Source organism: Miniopterus natalensis, chromosome 2, assembly GCF_054644295.1.
Source record: "Miniopterus natalensis isolate mMinNat1 chromosome 2, mMinNat1.hap1, whole genome shotgun sequence".
In the NCBI taxonomy this organism is placed as follows: Eukaryota; Metazoa; Chordata; class Mammalia; order Chiroptera; family Miniopteridae; genus Miniopterus; species Miniopterus natalensis.
Genome location: NC_142082.1, coordinates 23333652 through 23350980, shown reverse-complemented (window position 1 = coordinate 23350980; position 17329 = coordinate 23333652). Strand labels below are relative to the sequence as shown.

At 37.3% G+C, this 17329-nt stretch overlaps 1 protein-coding gene and 2 pseudogenes across 3 annotated transcripts in view; all 3 read left to right on the top strand.

The window, feature by feature from the left end:
• Positions 1-17329, top strand: part of KAT6A (lysine acetyltransferase 6A) — a 103461-nt gene that overhangs the window by 25801 nt on the left and 60331 nt on the right. The window lies entirely within an intron of this gene.
• LOC107523916 (small nuclear ribonucleoprotein E pseudogene) lies at positions 3805-4804 on the top strand (annotated as a pseudogene).
• Positions 15237-17248, top strand: LOC107523917 (cytochrome c oxidase assembly protein COX20, mitochondrial pseudogene; annotated as a pseudogene).

Genomic DNA, 17329 nt, shown 5'->3' with positions numbered 1-17329 from the left:
GGGCTGTTGCTCACTTTTAAAAAAATATGTTTTTATTGATTTTAGAGAGAGGAAGGAAGTGGGAAAGAGAAAGATTGATCAGCTGCCTCCTGCACACCCCTCAGTGGGAATGAAGCAGCAACCCCAGCATATACCCTGACTGGGAATTGAACCAGCAACCTCTTGGTGCATGGGTCGACACTCAACCCTTGAGCCACATTGGCTGGACAATATTGCTCACTTTTACTATTAATTCCAAAACAACAACTAGGAGAGTTGTGTTTCTCAAGTTGCTTCCTTGGTACAACAGTTCCTGAATATGTGTTTAGAGAGCAGAGAAATCCTTGTCACAGTAAGTTTAGGACACAGTGCATATTTATAGTTCACATAAGCATATTAAGGGAATTATGGAATCCCCACCTCTACACCTGTTTACTTTTGCTAACTGGAATTTATTTGTGTAAGGGAAGACAACCTCCTACTCCCATCTCTTACTACCCTTAAGACCTGTTTAGAAAGTACTGCCATTATGCTTTTCTGGAGCTCTGATCTTTCAGAACTTACTTAGCCTTTTTGGTTGTTAATAGCAGTTGCAGTCTATGATTGTCTGTATTTGCAGTAAAATATCTGTGGCAGTTACTTAAAGGGGAAAAATTTTTCCAGTCTATTTCAGTTGGAAAATCCTCTCTCTAGGGTTTGTGTATATCTATGAGCAAACTTCTTTGCTATTTTGCATTTCTATATTAATATCAGACTTGTTGGCTGTTTGGATTATTAAAGTAGGAATAGGTAAGTTGCTATTTGACTCAGTTGTTCATGGCATTGGAAGTGACAAAAACATGTTTAAAACAAAATTAAATCAAAATGCCTTTTTAAAGACAAGTTTTTAAATAAAAGTACCCTTGAGCATACATTTTTAGCTCAGCCTTTATTACTCATTTCTCTCCCGAGAGGAGAAGATAGTATATATTTCAGGAGTTGAAATGTGTCTATAAAACTTATAGGAAGTTGTAGATAGGCATGGAAGGCTTTCTGGATATACTAATTTGTGAGCACTTTGAAGATACAGTAATTTGTGTTTGAATTTAAGGCAAGAAGGATTTTTTTAATCCTCACTTGAGGATATTTTTTTTCATTGCTTTTTAGAGAGAGTGGAAGGAGGTCAGGGGAGAGGGAGAGAGAGAGAAACAGCCATGTGAGAGAGACACACTGATTGGTTGCCTCCTGCGTGGCTTGGACCAGGGCCAGGGATCAAGCCTGCAGCCGAGGTATGTGCCCTTTTCGGAATCAAACTTGAGACCCTTCAGTCCTCAGGCTGATGTTCTAACCACTGAGCAAAACCGGCTAGGGTTAGGCAAGAAGGATTTTGTATTCAGTTACAAAGTGCCTCCTATGTGTGTGACATTGTTAACTACCTGGGATTCTCTATTAAATGTTATTGTGGTATCTAGGAAGTTGTTTGTTATAGTTGCCTCCTGGTTTATCTGCCCTCTTTGCTTCCCAGTACTGCTTTCTTTTCCCTGAGCTCACAGACGCTGAAGGGACCTGACTATGGATTGCAGTCCTGCTTACCATAGCACAGGGCTGCTAGCTTAAGAGTCAGAATTCTCTGAGTACAGAACGGACTCAAAGCCAAGGCCCTGACCTCTTTGGATAAATTATTTGTGGGTTTTTATATGCCTGTGATATATCAATAGGTTTTTGTTACGTCTTTGTGGATGACATTGGTGGGACACCTCTAACTTTGATTTGACATTCTCTAGCCTACTCTCTTATTATTCTCCTCATGTCTTAATCTCTCCCCTCACACCGTTAAACCATTTGAAATAGTCTCTTGAGGCTTAAGGGTGAAGGGTAGTTGAAGAATTATGAACAATGATTCCTCAACTAATTAAAGAGACCCGAACCTATAATCTAACCTAATTTAACCTAACCTGATCCTCAACCTGTAACTAAAGTCAATCACTGCATGCACCAGAGTATGTTGTTGGATCACACACTGTTTCTGCTTCTGCTTCAGTTTCTATCTCCATTGAATATGAAGTTGCTCATCTGAATTGAGTGACATCTCTGGATTTCTTTTTCTTTTTTAAATGTATGTGTTTAGATTTGCTAATTTGCTCTTCTTCCTGCCCCACTTTATCCTTTTCTTTTTTCATACTTTCTTTGCTTCTCTATTGTCCTCCCATCTGTCCTTGTCTTATTGCTGTGATTTCTACCCCACTTCTCCCCAAAAAAACCCAAAAGAAAAATTGATCATGTTATGGATTGCAGGTATATTTATTGATTTATTTTTATATATTTTTAAAAAATGGTAACTTGAGACTTTTCTCTATGTGTGTTTTAAGAAAGACAATAGCCTTTAAATATCAAGTAAAAAATGTGGTTATAGTCACTGGAATATTTCCTTCAATTGATTTTCCTGTGGGATTTAGCCTTGGATAGCTGTAGCATGGGTATAGGTGATTGTGAATGGTCTGTAATAGCCAATTACAGAATTATGGCCCAGAAGTTGTTTTGCTTTATGTTGTATATGGGACAGTGTGGTAGGAAAACTAACTATAGTAAAGAGACTATAATAGCATATCTGCCATCTCTTTTTCTCACACATCTCCTGCAGTCCAATAGCAAATCCTTATGGCTCTGCTCTGAGAGCAGGGATTGGCGATTTAGAGTCCTCAGCCAAATCTTGCCCCCACCTCTTTTTGTACAGCCTATGAGCTAAGAATGTTTTTTACTTTTGTTTTTTTACATTTTTAAATGGTTGGGAAAAAAAGAATAGCATTTCATACATGTGAAAATTAACTATATTTCAGATTTCAGTGTCTATATAAAGTTTTATTGGAGCACAGCTACACTTGTCTGTGGCTTCTTTCATGCTGTAGAGCAGAGTTGAGTAGTTGCAAGAGACCTTACGGCCTGCAAAGCCTAAAATATTTACTACTTAACCCTTTACAGTAAAAGTTTTTCAAACCCTGTTCCTAGAATAAATGCAGAATCCATTCATTTCTCACATCCTGTACTGCTACCATCTGGTTCAAACTCTTTTGACTGTGCCATTGCTATTGCCTCCTAATTATGTCCTTGCTTTTGTTCTTTCTTTCCCACATACACACACTTCCTAGTTTTACTTCCTATTATTCTCCCCCTCCCTACTGTCCACCAGCCACACTGACTTGCTTGTTGTTCCTAGGTACATCCCTGCCTCAGGGGAGTTTGAATTTACCCTTCCCTCTATTGGGACATCTCCCTCCCCCAGTATCTATTGAGTATCTGCCAAGTACCAGGTACTGTCCTTAACTCTTCCACACTATATGTAGCTCACATTCCTTTGTGTGTGTGTAGACAGTAAAAAAATTAACAAACATAAGAAATAAAAGATACATTATAAGATATGTGCATTGGGAAAAATAGAGCATACTAAGAGAGGCATAAATGAATAAAATGACATGCATACATAGAGCTGGGGTGGTGGTTGTGGTGGTGTCTCCAAAGTAAATATTTGCATGACTTATTTACCTCACTTCCCTCCCTGTATGAGATTGCAGTCTCTCCACCACACCTGGAACTTATTACCATTTCTTGTGACATTTTTGTATGTAACACTTACTGCCATCTGACATACTCTATATTTTATTTATTTTTGTCTCCTGCTAGAATGCAAGCTCCAAGAGGGCTTTCTTTCGATGCCTGCTTTTTTCCGTAGTGTCTGGCACATAGTGGGTGGGTTTTCAGTACATATTAAATGAATCAATCTAGGTGTTCAGACCAAATGGGTACCTGTTTATAGTTAGGAAGATAGCCATTAAGAAAAAGTGATACGCTTTGTTAGCATCCACCATGACGTACCGCAGCCAGGGCCAAAAGGTGCGGAAGGTGATGGTGCAGCCCATCAACCTCATCTTCAGATACTTGTAAAATAGATCTCAGATTCAGGTGTGGCTTTATGAGCAAGTGAATATGCAGATAGAGGGCTGTATCATTGGTTTTGATGAGTATATGAACCTCGTATTAGATGATGCAGAAGAGATTCATTCTAAAACAAAGTCAAGAAAACAACTAGATCGGATCATGCTAAAAGAAGATAATATTACTCTGCTCCCAAGTGTCTCCAACTAGAAATGACTAATGAAGTGAGAAATTGTTGAGAAGCAATACAGTTTGTGTTTTTTAGGTGTCCTTTGTTGGGAATATAGTTCATAAACATTTATTCATATTGCTTTCATTACCCTTATGTTACTACCAGATGACAGTAAATGATGTGGAATTGTTTTTGTTAAAGAAAAAAAGAAAAAGTGATGCTGGGAAGTGATTGGGAGAGGGAAAAACGTAGACTGTACTCAGTAATACATTTAGAAAATCAGTGACACAGATATCCAACTTCTTAATAAGAATGCCCAGAAGGATGTCTACCCAAATGCCCATCACTCTTCTCTTTTCCAATTCAAAATATACCAAAGCAGTTGATTTAGAGCAGGGATCAACAAACTAGACTCAGCCTGTGGGCAAGATCCTAAGACCTATTTTTACATGGACCTTCAGCCAGTTTTATGTTAAGATTTATAACAAAGGAAAACAGATAATATACTGTAGATGATATGGACCTTATATAGTCTGCAAAACCTAAAATACTTTCTGACCCTCTGCAGAAACAGTTTGCCAACCTCTGAGTTACAGGCACTTTCTTGATTGCTTCCATGGTAGAAAGGCACTCCTCTATGGTGGTCTTCATAAATAATAGAAGTTTAGGATTGGAACATGTAATTGATCTCACAGGTTGTATTGAGACCTAGAAAGTTAAATTAATTTTTTTTTGGGGGGGGAGAGGGGTCACACAACTTTCTAGTCTCTAGCCCATTGTTTTCTATGTACTTTTTTTTTCCTATCAGTGAGGAGTGGTATTCCCTTTTCTATGATACATTAGGCAAACTGTCTTCTCTAAGCCTTAATTTTTATCACCTGTAAAACTGAGACATTGATAGTAGTATAGGGTTTTTGTAATGATTAAGTGAAATAATGGACAGGTACTAGTATATAGTTTAAAATGCTTAACAGATCATAATTATTATATTTTGTCACGGTGTAGTTAATAGATTTCCAGTGCTTAGGAATCACTCTCCTTCCCTTCAAACACACATTTTTTAGGGTATAGGGTCATGGAGGAAATGTGTTTCTATCTTTAGAGCTTTTATTCAGACCTCTCTGTGTCTTGAAAAGTAGTTAGGGAATCTAACTATTTTGGTAACATTATGTTTTATTGATTTGTTTGGGCTTAATCAACTTTTAGAACATTTTTAAATGGAATATTTTGTTACAAGTTGTAAACAACTGGTTTACAAACAGTTTTGAACAAAATTGGATTGCAGATTTAATATTACTTTTCTAAAAAGGTTAGGCAGAAGAGAGCTTTGGTCATTTTTATTATGTATTTTTAGTGACCAAGGTTAGGGGGGAGCTGAAAGGGAAAGGTTGAGGGAAGGGAGAGAAGGAAATGGAGTACCTATGGGAATTCAGTATAATATTACAGGCCAGTCTTATTTCTAGTACTTGTTGACAAAAATGCTGGGAGATTATTCAATTGCTTAGAATGTCATTTATGCATGGGTTAGTGCTGCTGCAAGATATCCTGGTCTGTGAGAGATAAGTATATTATTAGATTGGAAAGGCCATCACACCGTTCAACTGTCTCCCTCCCACCCTCTGTTTAGATGAAATAGAGTTAATAAATTAATATCAAGGATGGTTTTGAATGAAAGTCACAAAAGGACTAGCAACCTTGGTTAAGATAGGATCAACTGTGTTTGAGTATTGAATAAAGGAGTGGTTGTACATGTGTGCATATCAGCATTAAAGAAACATGCAGAGCCCGGCCGGGCGTGGCTCAGCGGTTGAGCGTCAACCTAGGATCCAGGCGATCAGAGTTCGATTCCTGGTCAGGGCACATGCCTGGGTTGCGGGCTCGATCAACGACTCTCTCATCATTGATGTTTCTGTCTCTCTCTCTCCCTCTCCTTTCCTCTCTCTGAAATCAATAAAAAGATATATTAAAAAAACAAAACAAAACATGGCAGAGCTACTCCCCTTTGTAACACTGCATTTATTTATAAACTTATATGGAACAGTGTATTCTTTTTGGTGTATAGTTTTATGAGTTTTGACAAGGTCAAAGGGTTGTATAATCACCACCACAATCAAGATACAGAAAAATTCTATTATCCTCTCTAATAAACTTCCCTTGTGCAACCCTTGTATAGTCAAATCTGACTCCCCCTAAACTGGCAAACTACGGAGCTGTTATTCTCCCTATAGTCTTGCATTTTCCAGATTTTCATATAAATGAAATCATATGTTACCTTTTGAGTCCGGTTTCTTTCATTTAACATAATGCGTTTGAGATTCATTCATGATGTTGTGTGTATCAATATTTTGTCCCTTTTAATTTCTGAGTAGTGTTCCATTGTATGGATGTACCACATAGTTTGTTTATTTCTCTACTGAAGGGTATTTGTGTTGGTTTCAGTTTTTGGCAATTATGAATAAGACTGCTGTAAACATTTATATACAGGTTTTTATGTGAACATAGATATCTTAGTTTTCTGTGTAACAAATTGCCAAACTGAATACCTTAAAACAACAGAAATTTATTCTCTTACACTTCTGGAGGTCAGAGTTCTGAAATCAGTATCACAGGGCCAAAATCAAGGTGTTGGCAGGGTCAACGCTTTCTCTACAGCCTCTTTCAGCTTCTGGTGGCTCCTCGCATTTCCTGGTTTGTTGCTGTATCACTCCAATATCTGCCTCCATATTTACATCATGCCTTCTCCTCTGTGTGTGTTTCAGATTTCCCTTTGTTTCTTTCTTATAAGGATACTTGTGATGGTATTTAGGGCCCACCTGGTAATCCAGGATAATTTCCAATCTCAAAATCCTTAATTCAACCACATCTGCAAATAAATTAACATTTACAGGTTCCAGGGATTGGGACGAGATATCTTTGGAGCTGTTATTCAGTCTACTACAATACGTTTTCACTTCACTTGGGTAAACACCTAGGAGGGGAATTACTGGGTTGTATGGTAAAGATATGTTTAACTTTATGAGAAACTACCAAACTGTTTCCATAGTGGCTGTGCTGTTTTGCATCCTTACCAGCAATATATGAGAGTATCGTGTTCTGCATCCTTACTAGCATTTGGAATTGTCATTTAAAAAAGTTATTCTAATAGGAATATAGTGGTATTTAATTGTGAATTAATTGGTATTTTCTTAATAATATCATGTTGAGCATCTTTTCATGTGCATATTTGTTCTTTGGCGAAGTGTCCATTTTTTTCCCCATTTAAAAAATAGGGTTATTTTCTCTTTTGTGTTTTTTCATTTTTTTAAAATATGTTTTTATGGATTTCAGAGAGAGGAAGGGGGAGAGAAAGAGAGAGAAACATCAATGATGAGAGAGTCATTGATGGGTTGCCTCCGCATGCCTCCTTCTGGGGATCGAGCCCGAAACCCAGGCATGTGCTCTTACTGGGAATCGAACTGTGCCCTTCTGGTTCATAGGTTCACACTGAACCACTGAGCCATGCCAGCTGGGCATGTTTATTCATTTTTTTTAACATCTATTCTTCCCAAAGTTATTCCCGGACCCCAGGGGATTTGGAAGATGTTGGTGCTTTTGTGATCTTTGAAGCTTCTTATATTTCCCTGCTGCAAATTTGTTTCCTTTTTGAGTTTCTAGAACTAAATAAATTAGTTCTTTTCTGACACCTAATAGATTTACTCAGTAAAGGAAATAGAATCTAAATTAGCATGTCGTGGGTATGTTAGTTCTGGAGTTGTAAGTGACTGAAACACTTGAGTAAAAAGTAATTTATTAGTGCATATGATCTTACTTCAGGGAAGGGTAGGGATGGAGTTGGCTTTAGGGACAGCTTACCCATAGATTAGATTATTGCCTGGTTTCTCTCTTTTCCTCGGGGCTTTCAATTGGTAACATTGTCTCCTGCCTCAGACAAGTTTTCTTCAAATGGTTGGGTATATGGTTGCACGTGTTTTAGGACTCAGATCCTTCTACCCTTGCTACCCTAGAAGAAAAAAGGGATCTTTTCAAACCTTGTTCAGAAAACCCCTGGAGTTTTCAGTCTGACCTACTTGAACATCTTAACTCAAATAATGTGAACATAACAAACTCTTGATTCCTCTTCCCTCTTTTTTCTAGAGTTTTCTTCATATCAGTAAATCCAATCCCTATGGCCAGAAAACCAGGAGTCCTCCTTGATCCCTCCCTTGATTTCCTTTCAGGAATAGCCCTTTCTTTCATATCCAAACCATTAGCCTTGCTTACTGTTTTGTAACCACACTGCTCTTCTCTTAGTTCCATTTTTCTTTTTTAAAATATGCTTTATTGATTTTAGAGAGGGAAAGAGGGAGGGAGAGGCAGAGAGAGAGAAACATTGATGAGTGAGAAACATCGACCAGCTGCCTCCTGCACACCTCCTACTGGGGATAGAGCCTGCGACCCAGGTGTGTACCCTGACTGGGAATCAACCATCGACCTCTCAATGCATGAAACGACATTCAGCAAACTGAGCCACACTGGCCAGGGCATGTCTTAGTTTCTTAACACACCAAGCTCTTTTTTTCTTTTTTTAAAAAAATATGTCTTTATTGATTTCAGAGAGAGGAAGGGAGAAGGGGAGAGATAGAAACATTAATGATGAGTCATTGATCAGCTGCCTCCTGCACCCCACCCCACTGGGGATAGAGCCCACAACCGGTGCATGTGCCTTGACTGGGAATCGAGCCTCCATCTCCTGGATCATAGGTCGATGCTCAACTGCTGAGCCACACCGGCCAGGCCTCTCTCTCTTCTTGAGACTTTAGCACAGCTGTTCCGTCTGCACGCAGTGATTTACCCCTCTGGGGTAAAGCTTCTTCTCTCCCTAGATCTCTGCTTAAATATCACTGCCTCTGAGAGGTTTTCTTTCTAAAGCATGCAGCTCCTTCTTCATTCCAATCTTTTTCCAAGCTCCTTATTTGCTTCACAGTACCACTTATTACAACTGAGAGTCATTTTAGCCATCTCTTTGGGTTTTAGCCATCTTTTTGGGTTTTGTCTTTTTTACCACTAGACTATAAATTGCTTGAATTTAGGGACATTATCTTGTTTACCTTTGTATCTCCAGTTCTAGACCAGTATGGGGCATTTGTTAGCCACGTAAAGGTTTTTGAAAGAATGAAATCAGAGTGCATTTTTACAATTGGCCCAACCTGGGTATAGTGCTCTTGTGAGATGTTGGTTGGTGGATAGAAACCCATAGCCACTGCAATAGGTTCTAGGTGGACCTACATTAAGATACCACACTTAATGCTTTTTTTGATATTTTGAAAATAATAGTAATTAATTCTGGTATTAATCACTATATTTATTAATATTTTTATTTGAATAGAAAACTCTAAGAATTATCTGTAGGCATAGGTCTAAACTAAATTTAAAATCTTTATTTAAAACAATAGCCAGTAGCCCTGGCCAGTGTGGCTCAGTTGGATGAGCATTGTCCCATGCACCAAAAGGTCATGGGTTCGATTCCTAGTCTGGGCACATGCCTGGGTTGCAGGCTAAATCCCTAGTAGGAGGCGTGCAGAAGGCAGCTGATCCATATTTGTCTCTCGCATTGATGTTTCTCTCTCTCCTTTCCTCTCTCTCTAAACTCAATAAAAACATTAAAAAAAAAAACCTACTAGAGTCTAATTAGCATTATTTTCTCTAACTTCTTAGTGCAGTGGACTGAGTGAATGTTATAGGCAAACCAGATATTTTAAAGCATCAATAATAACACTCATTTTCACATTTCTCTATTATGCTTATCCTTGGGGGCTCCTGTAAGTTTCTTGTATTGACCCTTACTAATACTTTTCTTTTGACTGTCCATGTATTTGCTGCTCTCTTAACCAGCTATGGGAGGTTCAAGACAGGGTTCTGGAGTCAAGAATGTTTGGACATGTTGTAGAGCACAGAGTTTATAAACCTGGCTGGAAATGACTGCTGAGTTAGTGAAGGTTAGGGTGAGCATATAATTTGTCATTCAAACTAGGTCATTTTTGAGATGAAAGGGAGTGCCAGGAAAGTGGGTGTAAACCTGGACTGTCTCACAAATCCCATTACTGGGGCTGTTGGTGATAATCAGTTGTTGTAGGATGGGATATTTTGAGCCTGAGGGCTGTGAAGGGGAAGAGACATGCCTAAAAGTGGTAGGAAGAAGCCAGGTAGAGCTCTGAGCTTTTTGTGTGTGTGTGTGTGTGGACTGAACATAAACAGTGAGCCAAGAGTTTTGTAGATCTGTCCTAATTAGTAAACTTAATTATCTAGCAGATAAGGTTGAAATTCTAGAATCTGGACCTAATTCTCTTTTATTTTCCCATAGGAAGCTACTACTGTGCTTTGCTATACTATTACTCAAAGAATACATGAGTTGTCTGATGTGCAAGCTTCTGGCCTACTGTCAATAAAAGGTTATTGAGAGTTTTTTGCACTGTTATTGAAGGATTTCCTCACATAAGTCCCTACTCTCTTGCCAGTTTGTCCTGTAGATAGCTGTAGTACACATTTTTGTTTTTTTGTGTGTTTTGTGTTTTGTTTTGTTTTTACCTCTTAATATTGCTCTATTTTTTCATTTACATTTTGAATCCCCTTGAATACTTTATACATATTAAGCACAGAACACCTAATAGCATTCTTTTTGAAAACAAAAAGTAATACACATTATCACTTGTCACCTATTTGTTTGAACTAATATATATGTGGGTATTAAATATTTTTCTAAGGGTTTCAAAAGGCATTTTACTTAATCACTATAATACAAAAAAGAAGAAAATAAGTTTTCCAATACAGTAGTTATATTTTAAAAATATTCAAGTATCTCATGATATATTTATGTATCTATATATGTAGTACCCATTTGTGAGTAGATTGGAAAGATGGACTTTAAGATACGTTTTTAAGGGGTGTGAAGTAGAGTAGGGAGTGCACAGCAGGGAGTGGAAGGTAATCTAGAGGTGGATGGTAATCATAATAGCAGTTGCTATAATTATTTTTATTATACATTATCATTTATAAATAACATATATAAGTACCTTTGAAAAGATTGGTTTAAAGTCTTATTTATGTAAAACAAAGTTGAACTCAAGTTAGGAAGAGGGCAGAATTTTATATTCAAGTACACACTATAGAATTTCATCCTCACATTTTAAATTCCAGCCTGGGAATTGTTAATAGATGCATTATAATTGAGATTAATAGATATGACTGTATTCAGCAAGACTGATTCTATAAAAATAAACTTATTACTCCAGATTTGCGTTTTTAACGTTTGTTAGGTAAATGTGTATTTTTTTTAAAATGAGACTTTTGTACTTTTGACAAAGAATGCTAATATTGAATATTTTGTGGAAAAATGAAAAAGACATTAAAAGTTTTGTGAAGAATGTAACATACACACACATTAGTCATCTTAGGACCACCTTGTATGTTGTCTTTTCCATGAAGACACTTTTGTTATGTCTTTTCTTTAAAAAATTATTTTATTCCCTTGTTAGCTTATATGAACCTAGAATATACATATATATATATATATAGTTGTTCATTGAGAATCACAGTTACTGTGATGTTTCCTTAGATGATAACATTAAAAATAATATTCTAAAATTTTATTTTTATAGAAAGTAATAGGGCTTTTTTGGTTTTTGGTTTTTACGCAGGGCAGGGTGGGGTGGGGGGAGACAGACAGACCAACTGACATCGATTTGTTGTTCCACCTATTTAGGAATTCCTTGGTTGATTCTTGTATGTGCCCTGACCGGGGATCAAACCCACAACCTTCGCATATTGAGACAACTGATATGGGGACAACTGTAACCAGCTGAGCTACCCAGCCAGGGCTAATAGCAGTGCCTTTTTATGTTTTAAGTCAGAGTACTTTATGGTTTCCATTTTATTTCATTTAATCACACCAGACACTGTTAACTCCCTTTTGTGGAGGACGAAAGAGAACCAGTAACTAACTAGCTTTATTTTCAGCAGCCAATTAAACTCAACTCTGAGAGAATTATACTAAAGATGAAGGATGTGAGGCACTTGGTAAAACAGCTAGCCTTGCACAGGGCGCTGTGTGTACAGTCTATGGAGTTTATATTAATTGTTTTTCAAGGTAAAATACTGCTATGTAGACATTGCCGTATTCACTTTTTTAATTGCTTTATTCATCAACTTTAAAACTATTCATCAGTTTTCCCTTTATACAGACTTTGTAGAACTGTACCAGTATAGTTGCTATTAGCCACATACAGCTATTTAAATTTAAATTAAAGTTAAAAAAATTAATGGTAGCCACATTTCAAGTACCCAGTAGCCTCAGAGAACTAGTGGTAACTGTATTAGACAGCACAGATGCAGAAAACTTTCATCATCACAGAAAGTTCTGTTAAACAGCATTGTTTTTAAGAACAATAATTAGAGAAAATATCATTTGAAGACAGGTTTTGTTTTAGGCTTTAGGATTTTTGAAGTTAAAAATGTTAACTTTAGATTATCCTAAGGAGAGGAGCTTCGTGATTTACTGTCTGTTGATCAAGTTTGTCATGTTCACACTTAGACTAATATTTTATTAAATCTCTCTGGCCCTATATAAATTGATCATACTAGGCTGAGGGATATGTTGGGCTAAGTAATAAAATATTTGCAAATGTGTGTTTTACGTCTTTAATGCTTAATATCTTTTAAGCTTTAATGTTTAATATTTTTTCCTTATTATCCATAGAATGAGGATAATGAGATAATGACTACATGGAATTTGAATTAATTGATTGGGGTTATGAAGTTAAAAATTCAAATCCTAGTGAACCTCCTAGTCCCAACAGAAATCTTTGCTGTTTTGAAGTTATTTCAACTTCAACTCTCCTTTAGTTTCTAAGCCCTTAAAGTTTAGTGTCTCAACTTCAACTCTCCTTTAGTGTCTCATTAAACAGAGTCTACACACTTGTAAAGTAACTACTCTGGACCAGTCATTGTCTTACATTATTTGCTAATTCATTTATGATTACACATTATGATGACCTATAACTAGATTGTGAGCTCCTTAAAAGTAGGAAATCCTGTTTTGTATTTAAAATACCTATAATTTTAGAAATTAAGAACTGAAAGAGACTTTAGAGATACTCATGTTAAATATTTTTATTTTACAGATGAAGACCCATGACAGGTGAAGTTACTTGCCCATACTTAGAGAACCAGGACTAGAGAACTTGGATAGCCTTCTATCAAGCTATCTCCTTAACTAGTTGATTGTTAAATTTAATCTGAAGGAAGTCTTAAGCAGTACTTTTGGTTGAAGTTACTATCTTTTGTATGTATAAACTATGTCAGTGTAGAACAAAGTTATTTATAACTCCTGATATTTCCTGTTTGTTTCTTATGACACATTCTTAGGGGCAGATTATATGCTGTTTTTGGAGATACAGCATTTTTCTATTACCTTTGGTAGTAAAACCTTATGTAATGAGTTATAGGGTTAGAGTGTCCATTTATAGAACCTAATAGTCCTGTTTTTATGAGCTATTTTTTATCTCTACTTTTATATTCTAGTTAGTTTTGGTTTCAGTATTGTGCACACACACAGACACTCACAGGAGTGCTAAGAAGAGTAAACATTCCTATGTACAAAGAAGACTTGACATTTCTAGGGTACCTGAGCTGTTTCATAAAATTCATTTTATTCCCTACAGTTATTGGTAAAGTGTACATTAGGTATTTATAAGGTGGTTGTTATTTGATAGGATACTTTTACCTCTCAGAAACTATTGGTTTATTTCTGTGGTAGCATATGCTTGTAGTTGGTAGGGACCAGACCAGCTCAGGATTTTTGCAGAATACTAGTTGTTTCCCCAGGAGATTAGAATACATCCCCCTTTCCTCCCCCTCACCCAAGAATTGAAACAGATTTCAGAAGGGAGCCTTTGCTTGTGAATCAAGGCTTTAATTATAGGCTTTCTTCTTTCCACAGGCACTTCCCTTTTCTGTATTTGTTCTTGTGTGTGCATGTGTGCGTTCGTGTGCATGTGCTTATGGTTGCTTGCAGCGTTTGGATCTGTGCAGCACGTTGGCTTTCTAGACATCCTTTGTATAGTAACAGCATGTGTGGAGGGACTGGCAGCATGTAAAACAGTTTTTCTCCTCTTCTCCCTCCTCTCATCCTCCCTCCCTTCCTAGATCTGGTGACATTACATAGATAAATGTGCAGCTAGGAAAACATCAGAAGGAATTGAATGCCTGCCAAAATTTGCAGCATGAAACCAAGCCGGCTGCTTCAGCCTAGCTTTCCCGATCTCATTGTGTGTGAGGGCTTGTCAGGGCTCTCCTTCTTGAGCATTACGTCACTATGTTCTCCACCCTCATTATATACTGTTTTCTTTTGAAAAGCTACTGTCCTCAGGTTTTAAACTTGTTAAACACTTAAGGCTTTATTTATACTGTTATGGGGGTAATATTGAAGATGAAATATATTTAAGTCTGAAAGAGATTTTTTTTTCTTTTTTAATCCTTACCCAAGGATATTTTTTCCATTTCTTTTCAGAGAAAATGGAAGGGGGGGGGGGGGACTGATGTAAGATAGACACATCAATTGGTTGCCAACTGGGGCCAGGGATAGAGCTTACAACCGAGGTATGTGCCCTTGGCTGGAATCGAACCTGGGACCCTTCAGTCCACACAGGCCGACTCTCTAACCACTGAGCCAAACCAGCTAGGGCTGAAAGAGATTTTTTTTTTTAATTCTCACCCGAGGATATGTTTTTTCATTGATTCCAGAGAGAAAGGGAGAAATATCATAATGAGACAAACATCGATTGGTTGCTTCCCACACGCACCCTGACTGATTGGGATCAAACCCAAAACCTGGGTATGTGATGCTCCAACGACTTGAACCACACCAACCAGGGCAGAAACTTTAATTTGATGTAATATCCACTTAAGGTGTATGTATGCACATGTGCAAATGTGTGTTTCTGGGTAATATTAGGGTAGTGTAGAAAAGAGTTTCATAGCTGGCACATATAATTGGCAGGAATACAGCCTCTCTAAAATTCAGTTTGAAAGTATGTATCAAAATTCTTAGAAATGTGCACACTTTTTGATCCAGCAATTCCAGGTCCAGTAATATGTCCCAAGGTAATAATCCAAAAAGTGAGCAAAGTTGTATTTATAAGGATGTTTGATTACAGTCTTGAATATCATAAAAAATTAGAAGTATTAAATGTTCATTAATGTGAGATTGGTTAAATTATCTTACAACATGCAGCGAAATACTGTATGGTCATTGGAAAGATGATGTTGATGTGGGTTATTGCTGTGGAAGTAAATTTAACAAAAAATTTAAAAAATTATTTATAGGAAAAGCTGAATACAATGTACATGAAAAGAGATAGCACAAAGGAAGGTTGAAGAGTACAGGCTCTGGAGCCAGGCTAGTCGCCTGGGTTCTGACACTTTTTATAACTTTGGGTATATTAATCTTTCTGGGAATTTGATTTCTCATCTGGAAAATGGTGTTGATAGTACCAAGAGTGGTTGTTAGGCCTAAAAGTATTAATACCTGTAAAGCATATTTAACAGTCCTTGGAGTGCCCAGTAAATGTTAGGTATTATAGGGGAGGAAGAGAAAGATTGGGAGAGAATTTTACTGTCTCTTCTCCTTTTATTATCTGATTTTTAAAATGAGAATATCATGATTTTATAATTAAGATAAACAGTAGAGCTTTTCTATTAAAACTAAAAATGGTGAAGTTGATAAAGATGTAAAAGTATTCTTTGCTTGCTTCAGGAAGTCCTAGAACTCCTGGATGTTTTGTTGTAGGTAGAAAAGCTTTTCCCACTACAGTCTAGGTGCAGTTGACAACTGAGGCTTCTCTTTCGACATGCTTCTTATTCCTTGTGGAGAAATTTTATTCTTTTTCAAGATTTCTACAAATGCTCAGGGACTTATTATGGTGCTTCTTACTATGGTGGGTGGGTTCTCTTCACTCTGTGCAGAACCAAACTTGCTTAAGCTTCGTCTCTTTTTTAAATTACTGAAAAATTGCTCACCTGTTTTTCATGTGGACTGCAAATTTCAAGATTTTTATTATAGCATAGAAACAATTTAAAACAGTTGTTATATAGTTCTTAAAAGGCCTTTGACCCACCCTGTCTCTAGGAATTTGTCACTGGCCACCTCTTTCTCCACATTTCTTAACCCTCTCTCAATATTCTCTCTGTTTCTTAGGCAAGACTGTTTTGCCTTACTCATTTACAAAGATGCTAATGGACTGTGCTGAAACAAAGATCTTATTACCCCTTTAGTTACATTTAGGAACCTCCTGTGGCTTCTTCATTTTTGTTTTTTTCTCCCTCTCCCTTCTAATCATTCTCTGAAAGTGGGGGAAATGGATAAAAGGTTGATTTCTTTATTTATTTCATTTATTTTTTCCCCATCACCATTTATCCCCCCTGTACCCTTTTCCACCAAGGTTGATTTCTTACTGCTCTGAATAATGCTACTCTTTGAAGAAGGCAGGAGAACCTTTGGTCAGTTTTAGTTGCTTTTTATTCTCATCTATGGATATGTTTATTGATTTGAGAGAGAGAGACATTGATGTGAGTGATCAAAGGCAGGAGAACCTCTGGTCAGTTTTAGTTTTTTTTTCCTCCTCACCTGAGGATATGTTTATTGATTTTAGAGAGTGGGGCGGGGGGCGGTGTGTAGAGACATCAGTCAGTTGCCTCCCATACGCACCCCGATCAGGAATGGAACCCGAAACCTAGGTATGTGCCCTAATGGGGAATGGAACCTGCAACCATTTGGTGCATGGGATGACACTAACTAACTGAGTCACCTGGCCAGGGCAGTTTGAGTTTTATATATGCGAGTTTAAATCCTGCCACATCATATTGTTAGTAAGTAGTATAACTATTTACCAGTAATGGAAACTCAACATTTGCCATCTGTGAAGTCTTTTTTTCTTTCAAAAAATTATTTTATTAGACTTGTCCCCATGGCTGCCTTTCTGGAGCCCAGCAAGCCCAGGAACGGGAAGCCCTCTAAGCTCCTAGGAATTTTAGATGTCAAGAACATTTCCTGTGTACGGGACTTGGTATTATATGGTTCATTAGGATCTGTTGTGGCTGGCCTTGGACATTTTTTGTTATCTAGTAGAATTGGAAGATCATGTGATGTTGGAGTAGGAGGATTTATCTTGGTGACTTTAGGATGCTGGTTCCATTGTAGGTGTAATTATGCAAAGCTAAGAATCCAGGAAAGAATCA